The 7,500-nt window shown below is 48.9% G+C and overlaps 1 protein-coding gene across 1 annotated transcript in view; it reads right to left on the reverse strand.

The window, feature by feature from the left end:
• The window catches only part of LOC308151610 (CASK interacting protein 2), a 64,285-nt gene that overhangs the window by 56,198 nt on the left and 587 nt on the right, over nucleotides 1–7,500 (reverse strand). The gene's annotated exons all lie outside the window — the stretch shown is intronic.

Here is a 7,500-nt window from a genome sequence, read left to right on the forward strand (position 1 = left end):
ATAATGATAAAACACAGAACATCAAATAAACGTCTTTGTTTCCTTTTGGAAACACCCAAAGACAACGTCATGCTGAACTGCTCGGGGGTGCGCTGCTCATAGGTGAGTAGGATGAGGCACAAAATGTGACCCTACTGGCTATGAACACAATGGACATCCGCTTGAGGGTATGGAGAGTGTTTTTGGTTGCTGTTTGTCTTGGATCCTATATCCACAGAGGCTAATGAAGAGAGAGGGAGGGGGTGGGTAGAGAGAGAGAGAGAAACAGAGAGAATTGGAGAGAAGATGGTAGCTAGCTAGTGTGTTGATCCAGCTGGAAGCTGCTGACAGGGCCTAATTCACACGGACCCGCAAGAATGCTAAACGGGACCGTTTACCTCCGTGCGCCACTCCGGTCTGGGTGACAGTGACGAACGGCCTGTGGACGGATGTCCTGATGACCACCGCTGATTGGAAGGCAGGGTCTAATCGGAGGCCTAATGGCCAGTTGACAATTTAGCGGCAGGACCCTTGACTCCTCCCGAGAGAGCTGGCCAACAACTGCTTGGTGGAGGTATGCATTTAAAACCTGCACCCCTATGGGCATTAATGGGACACAGTAAACCCAGGCGCTTAACGAGAGTCGACGTTATTTTCCCAGCCCCGCAGCGTGTTCCTCTCTGGATAAGAAAAGAAAACAAATCTTGTATTGTTTTCTTCTTGAAGGGAGGTTGGGGGTGGGGGGGCAGAGCAGAACATATGAGTGTGTGCTCTCACGCCTCTTCCTCTCCGAGGCCAAAGAGACAAACCAGAGCTCTTGGCTCGCAGAATACCAGGAAAACTCCACACCCCATCCTCTGTTCATAATGGACTTTTCCTCTCCTCCTATCAAACTTTCATGTTTTGACCATGGAGTAGAACCCCCCTCACTCCCACCCCCCAGCCCCTCCTTTCCTCCTCCGAGAACACGCGCCTGTAGCATGTGACCGGCCGTGTCCGTTCGTGGTCAGTGTGGGGTGCGGCGCTTCAAGCCTCCACTTACAGTAATGGAGATAAGGTGACAGATTAACAGCACAGGGAGAGAGCACCCGGCCAAGTTTCTCTTTCGTTTCCGACAGCTCTCTCTCTCTCTCTCTCTCTCCTCTTCCCTTTCTCCCGCTATCAGCACTGCAGCCCACATTTCCTCATCTCCATGACAAAAGCTCCATGTTCTGTTTTGCAACCCTGTTTGAAGTCGTCTTAGACTCCCGGGGAGTTGAATGGTAATAGTTCTGCTGGCGGCGTCCCAAATTCGGAGGCGTCTTGCCCTTCTCTTCGCCCTCTCTGCCAGGGAAAGAAAATGGCCTCATACTCTATTAGAGGAGTCGGATTGCAGTTCCAGAAAAACGGATCGAAGGTATCCCTGTAGGGTCCAACATTCCAACAACATGATATCATTCCCTTCTATTCTTTTCCTGCATTCAAATAGGCCCTGCGCTGCGCTGCTATGTCGCGCCTCGGACAATGGTTGGCACGGATACAGCTGGAGGGATTTGGGAAAAATAACTGTGAAACCTTGCTAAGTCCACGCAGGCCACAGCTGTGAGTCATAAGTCATGCTGTTCTGTGGCTCCGGTCGGTGCCTTGTTTCAGTGTGCCACAGTCTGTCTTAATGTGGCGTCGCTCCTTGTTCAGTGCACGAGAGTACACCTGGACCTAGGCCGGTACTCCAGCGTCTAGTCACGTCCTGCACTGCCCTTGTGGAAGAGGGCTTAGTCATTAATTGGTCCTCGACAGGAAGTGGGCCTTTGATGGAGCTCACTGGTACGTTTTTGGAAAACCACGATGCTCAGAATAGCAGTGTTCCCCCCCGCAACGCACACGTGTCATAAACGTGAAAAGCCGGCCTCAAGCCGTAAGAGGTAACGAATGTGCACGCAGGCCAGTACGTGTGTTGTGGAAATACTGTGACGTCCAGGAACCCTTGTTATGGTTAGTTCTAATCTTGACAGGATTATGCGCTTGGTGAGATTAACATGTAATACATTTTCAAAGGAAGCGAACAATCGCTCATATCTTGGAATCTTGGAAGTTGTTCAGTCAGGCGAAGTCTTAGACCGAATGACTGTGAGTCAAAGCTGTGGTGAGGTGGGAACAGGATGAGATAGAGATATGCAACTGCAGTAACAATAGAGCCAAGACTGAAACAATGATAACAGACCATACAAAAACATAGCCTCCCCACTAGCACACATTAAAGAGATGCTGCAAGATTTCTGTCATTAAATCAGCATCAAGTGTACGGTTCATGAGTGTACGATTTATGATATGATGTTAATCTGTCCAATCAGGTAATTTCTTGACAATATCTATTTTGGGGACCCGTTTTTTGGCTGGTGAGCGCTCATTTTTAGAACTAGTAACTGAGATAACACAACAATCCTGTAGCATCTCTTTGATGTAATTTGCGTTGTCCACATTCTCAAACAGCATACATAAAGTAATGGCATCAGACAGCTTCTCACATCACTGACTTCTCTAGTGTCTTCTATGGAAAGTTGTATTCAGAAGATATCCCGGGAAAGCATTTTAATTGCAGTGACGTTGGCACTGATCTCACAATACAAAGTCAGAGGAGGGTTGAACAACAACATCAAACCAAGTTCAATGTTGGTTTGAACAACATTCAAACCAACATGAATGGTACATACAGTGCAGTATTGCGCACTGCACTAATAAATAAATGGTAAATACAGTGCAGTATTGTGCACTGATCTCACAATACAAAGTCAGAGGAGGGTTGAACAACAACATCAAACCAAGTTCAACAGAAGTTCACCGGTCTCCCAAAAGGCCTGATGTTTGGTGAAGTCTTCCTGAACTTCTGTCTGGTACAAGATCATATGAAAGAATCCCATCTGACAAAGGGCCAAAGGTAAGATGCAAGCTTCTGTCTCCTTTTAGAAAACACTTTAGTCATGATAACCCTTGCTTGTTCAGTCATAGGTTTGGATTATCTTCTCTTTCCATTTACGTCAGTGGCCAACAAAAAAAACGGGTAGCCAGTGGTCCTGAGGGGCCCCACTCCAACAGACCTGTGTTTTATCCTCTTCTGAGGTACAACTGACCTCTTTTACGGGGTCTACGGGACCTGTCTGTTTAGTGAGCCAATTAAACATTTAGCACACCAACGGTAGAGTTGACGGGCAAACACCAGCGGCTGCAGTACAGAGACAGAATTTCACGGCCTGTCTAAAAGGTTTTAACACTATGCCTTCAATATGCCCTGTCTGAAAGAAAGTTTCTGAAAGAAAGTTCCCCCTCTCATTATCTTCTACCATGCTTGGGCATTGTGACGAGGGAGGAGGATGTGTAGAAAGTAGAGCAGAATCTTATCAAATCTGTTGCAAACTGACTAATTCAATGTGTTTGCTTGTTACAAAGTCAAGTCAGTGTGAAATTTCCAGTAAGCCGGGAAAATAAAACTAGAAAAGCTGTTTTGTTCCCCATAAAAAGGCTGTTGTGATATGGTTTGTGTGGAGTTAGAAACTCAGAATGAGTTCCACTTGTACAATAAAAATGTAGGCTAGAGCGACTTTCAGCACATTCCGTTTTCTTTGTCGGCTATAAAAATAGGTAGGCCTACATTAGTTAACCACTACCAGTAATACTCCCGGTGGTGATAAAGCTGTAAATGGATGAAGCAACAACTGATATTACAACACTGTGATGACGCCTCTAAGGTTGGAAGACGTTGGTGGTGGTGTGTACCTAGGCCCAGCGGTGCCAGCTAAAAGACAGGGACACAGAAGGAAAGCAGTGTAGGGGTAAGGGGAACAGAGGAAGAGGGGAACCGACCGGAGAGGATGATTGGGTGGGCTCTGTTTGAACACAAACTCATGAATAATACATGGTGTAGTAGTACGGGCGAGTGTGGGCGCCGGTTAGGCAGGCGACAGACAGTGACAGTGGGCTCTTTAGAGGCCTGTCCCTGGGCCTGGGGAGGAGGACAGCTGCTCCCTCCCGCAGCAGCTCCACAGACACACACATACCGCCGCCACGCCGTCCTGGCGTTTTGTTAGGGGCCTTTCTTAACGGCCGTGCCTTTCATTGAGAGCCGACAGTTTTACGAGGCTCCGATAATGGGACATTGATGGTCCTCAATACCGAACATCTCTCCCTCTGGTCGATCATAATGCCCTGTGTGGCACACTTAGGTATAAAAAAGACAGATGGTGATGTTATACACTGGGAGGGGGGAGGGTATGGAGGTCTGACTAAGGCTTTGTAGACTCTAATTGGGCAACAAGCTGTGAAATATTTCGATGGTAAAAGCCACAAATGAAACCTTATCAGCTTGAATACACTGAACACGTCAGACTAAGATTCTAAGTCCTTGTAAATAGTCAGGGGGTAAAGATAGTTTATCCAAAGCCACAATGGAATCCAGCATCGGTTTTAAATGTGGTCATGCTTGGTACAGTGCAAACACACAGCCCCCCCAATATAACACCTTCTGTTACAAAGCCTAATAAAGTAATTGCGGCCGTAATAAACAGAGTAAAATTCAGAGTGTGTGTGACTAAAACAATAATTAGGTTAAAACACTAAAGAAACAAAGGGATTTGTGGGATCTGATGTCTAGGGGCCGTAATAAAACGAGGAGTTATACAGGATTACCGCATGGATTTAGTGTCTATTATCGCACACTTAACCTCTTCGAGCAAATTCCTCCACAAGCCCGACTGGGCTCCTCCATCTGTTGTGGAAAGAGTGAGAGAAACGAGAGAAAGAGGTCAGAGAGTCAGAGCGTGTGTCTGAGCCAACGGACCGACGCTACATCCCGGAGTTTTCCCCTGACCTTGAGGCCTCTCAAACGGCAGCAAAGTGAACACACACACACATACACAGTGGTACCGCTGTGGCTGGCTCTCCAGGGTCCTGTTAAGGGTTCAGGGTGACTGTGTGCCACGTACCGTAGTAGGAGAGGAGAGGGAGAGCCTCTCTGTGGGCTGAAAAGCCACACCGGGACCCCTCTCTTCCTCTCTTCCTCTCTCCCTGACCCGTAATTCCTCTTAATCTGATTGAGCGCCATCTGGGTGTTTCCTCGCGATCGAGTGAGGGGAGGGGGGGGGGGGGAGGAGGCAGGGCACGGCGGGTGAAGGGCAGACCTGAGGGGCCAGATGTCGAAGGAACGGTAAGCCTGTGTTTGTTTGTGGAAACCTGATGGCGGAGAAGGGGGGGGGGGGGGGGTAGGCTTAATGATTGTCCCCACCCCATCAATGGGTGAGTGGGGCAGCTCATGACAATTGCCGAGTGCACTCACGTAACGTATAAGGTGATAAATAGGCGAGGGGGGGGGGGGGGGGGCAGAACAAAGGGAAGGGGGGTAATTTGACAGTCTCTAGGAATCCCCTCAGGGACTCAAGGCACAAACAGGCTTGGCCTGGCCTGGCCTGGTCTGGTCTGGTCTGTCAGCTGGCTGAGGGAACCCTAGCCTGGTGTATGTGCAGGCCACAGAGGGCAACCCTCCTCCTGTATTAATATGAACGCCTGACAGGGTTTACAACCTCGCAGCAGACAACAGAGGCCATTCTGGGGTAATTACACGGCACGTCCACCATAAATCTTTACAATGCAATAGCCTCATCGAGTTTGATAAACACAGGGAAAAACACAGAGGGTGCGCAGGGTTCGCTGTTAACCCCTCGCCGACTTCCAGCCCTCGTATCCCCATCGTCTTCTCCTCTCAGAGCTGTTTGTGATGTTTGGTCAGAGAGCCGGAGCGTCCAGAATAGACCAGAGAGGTGAGAGGTTATCACGGTGATAAAAGCCCAATCTCCTGCTAGCCCGGGGCCCTCTCAGCCACCGGGCCGTGAGCCAGCGTCAGAGTCAGACGCTATCTCTCTACAGAGGGCTGGAGGAGCAGTGGGGAAACAAGACACCTTACTCCTCCTCCTCCTCCTCCTCCTCCTCCTCCTCCCCCTCCTCCTCCTCCTCCTCCTCCTCCACCTCCTCCCCCTCCACCTCCTCCTCCAGACTCTCATACACCTTACGTCTTGCATTGTGAGAAAAAAATGTCTTCAAACTCTTCAAACACTGTAATCAGGGTAATTACAGAGGCCTGCGAGTACACAACAACACTCAATCATAGTCAGGGAATAGGCCAGGTCATCCTAGGTGTGGGTGAGACAGACAGTGTGTAAACTAAGCTCTCCGTTTGTTTGCAGGCTACCTACGGGCCAGTGGGGGGGGGGGGGGGGCAGGGATTTAAAGTAGATATTTAAAAATGGAAGGATAAAAGGAGAGGTAAACAGCAGATGATGGACTATTGTAGTAGGAGATAACGGACAATGGGGGGGAGAGTGATCGGAAGACTTGATAGCTTAGTTGAAGTGGCACCTGAGACCCCCCCCCCCCCCCCCCACCCACCCCTCCTCCTTAGACCTCTGAGGCATTTCTGATGGTGGTCTACATGAGGGGATCTACCCCTATCCCTACTACACACACACACACACTCACCCAGCATCACTCTGGGGGCGGCTCAAAGGTGTCTTTCTCCAGAGAGCTGTGTGCTGCTTATAAATACAGTGAATTAAAAACCCATGGAGAATGTGGAAAAGGCTTTCAGTTTCCCAGAGAGAGAGAGAGAGAGTTTATGAGTGAGCCGTCATCAGATGGGGTGGATTGGAGCTGGACCGGCTAATCCCACAGGGGATAGATTTCCCCAAAGCTTTAGCTGAGGCTCAGTGTCTCTCTCTTCTGGAGTGAAGTTATTCCTGAGCCCCTGGACCCTAAGAGAACACACTCACTCCTCTCTCAACACATCACTCCTGCACAAACACACTCCCATCACTCGACACGAGGATCACTCTCACGTTCAATAGGGGTGAACGTCGGGGTCCAAAACCCTGAGAAGAGGTATTATCGCCATAATCCAACAACAGAGCTTTTTCACAAGACAAAAACTAATTCGAATACTTGTAACATGTAACTGTGTTGCATGATTAAATATTCATCGAGGCACGGCTATGAGCAGACGTCGAAAAACGGGTTGATGAGTCAGTTCGGTTCGCTAACAGGGCGCTTTATAGTATCATGTCTCGACCGAGAACTGGCAATTTCAGCTGGCTCGACTACTTTTTTTTTTGCTAGAGAAACACTGGCGTCGACATTCGGGAGCTATTGATTGGCCGACGTTCAGTAGTTATGACAGGTGTGGCATCAGCATCGGCAGACAGAAGTCAGCAGACTGCTTGTTTAAGCATGTCACTAAATGCTTTAACCTACTGCCTCCACAGGGTTTCTGGGGTGCTGGCGGAGAACAGGCCAGGGGACAGACAAGGAGTACAGCACGTTCCACTTACGCACCATCTGCCTATAATCCCAATGCTAGGGCAACATATCTGACACACTAACCTATTCCACCCACTGTGTGCCACAAATGGACCCAAATATCCTCATACAAGGATTTAGACTAGTATTAATGGGACACTTGATACATTTTTAACATCACATTATCTCCAGCACCATACCAGTGTC

This window comes from Nansenia antarctica (genome assembly GCF_963989245.1).
Source record: "Nansenia antarctica genome assembly, chromosome: 2".
Classification (NCBI taxonomy): Eukaryota; Metazoa; Chordata; class Actinopteri; order Argentiniformes; family Microstomatidae; genus Nansenia; species Nansenia antarctica.